The following is a 2,009-nucleotide window of genomic DNA, read 5'->3' on the forward strand; positions in this document are numbered from 1 at the left end:
CCACATCCTTCGCCCTCTGGTTTTTCCATGCCACACCAAGACCAGTTTCCAGCATGTCACAAAAGTTCAAAGGGCATATTATTCATTCAGCCCTAGAATGAATAATGGGCCTGAAATCTCAGTTGGAGTTCTAAAATTCCTGGGACACATCTGAACGACTATGCTTGGGTGAGGGAGTAACTCTACTCAACTGACTAAAGGAAATTATCAGAATCGTAATAGAAATGAAGTAAAATCATGGGTACCATGTTAGACCAATCTGACCAAATCAATGATTGCAAATGTTGTGAAGAAGTATCAAATGTTTTAATAAGATGATTATATAAAAACCTTTAAAAATGCAAATGAAACCATTATATTTAGTAAAGTGTAAGCCTGGGTCCCTGGGAGTCTGGAGGCTGCCTGCCACACTGGACTGTGATGAAAGTACATTCCTACTACATGAAGCCAGTGAGATGTTGGGATTATTACTGCAGTTCAGCTACCCCAATACTGCATTACTACCATAATCAATGAGAAAACAAACTAAGCGCCTCCAAAACGCAAACCTTCAATATACGGTCTTCTATGACCTAATCCCATGCACCTCACATTCTAAAAGTATCACTGAATCTCCTAAATGTTTTCCAAAGTACCTAGACCTGTTCTTCTCCCTCACACTACTGATCCCAATGTAGTGCAACTGGTTGTCAGTCTCTTTTCCTAGATTGTGAGTCTCCATGATAGCAGTGGCCTTTTTTCTTCTTTGCAGATGTGTCTTCAACACGGTATCACATGTTGGGCATATAAAAGATGCTGAATGAATAATATGCTCCTAAATGTTCACGGCTCCCTGAAAATTTTTGAAATTTTAGAGCCTGGAGAGTAGGAAAAATCCATTCTCATTTTATCGACACATATTCTCTTCTAAAATTGTTAATTCCTGAATACTCAACTCACTGGCTTAAAGCTCTGACAATATTACTGAAATGAAATGAGGAGCGAAGAGCCATGAGCAAATAATATCCTTTTGATTAGAATTGGTTTCTAGACCAAATCCTTTAAGAGTCTGAAGACTTAAAAACTGTGATCTGCTAAAGTCAGAACTGAAATTTTTTGTCTTAGGAATCTGAGGTGAAGTGAATCATAGGTATTTTAAATGGGGATGGATTCAGAATTATTTCAGAGAGGAAGCAACCTTGAAAATATCAAAATCATCATCAACTCAAAATGTTCCATTTGTGACGGGAGCATTCTCAGAGAAGCACAGCATTTTGTTTCTTGGAAACGCTAGGCTTTAATAGCCCTTCCATAAAAAATAAAAGCATTTTATATCAACATCATTCAAGGTTGAGGCTTAAATGTTACTTTAATAGCATCCACAAAGAATCTGGTTTAGTTATTAAAATGACTTATTTTTATTTAAAGAAAAATCTATGCTTTTACTCATTGTATATATAGAAGTGAATTTTTAAAAAATAGTTTCTTCCCTTATGTGGATTCTCTTAAGACATGAAGAACCAAGCTATTCTTTGGTTTTATTATATGGGAAAAACAACACGCAGTCTAGTTAAACAACTTTGTGATATTTATATTCCATTGCACAGATATGGGTTATACAAATTAGTAACACAAGTTATTTCTTAAATTCCAAACATTTTCTAAAATATTATTACAGCAGATGCCTAGGATATTAAAACATAAAGGTGGAAATCATTCTCTAAATAGTTAAATGTGACAATGAAAATACTGAACATTTTAATTAGAGGAAAATTAAAATGTGTGCTCAAATGCTCTAACAAACTAGGTAGCAGGGCAACTAATAACTACAAATAAGTCACTGTGGTCCATTTTTATGTATGCATATATATGATTATTCTCTTAGATAATCTATCTTCTTGAAAATGCTAATAAAACATAAAAATCCAGATAAATGATTTCTTCCTACTACCTAAGGTGACGTGTACTATTATCTATGACTTCATACAGTTACTAATTCAAATATAAAAGACATCACACTTAGAAAGAAA

This window comes from Saimiri boliviensis, chromosome 16 (assembly GCF_048565385.1).
Source record: "Saimiri boliviensis isolate mSaiBol1 chromosome 16, mSaiBol1.pri, whole genome shotgun sequence".
NCBI lineage: Eukaryota > Metazoa > Chordata > Mammalia > Primates > Cebidae > Saimiri > Saimiri boliviensis.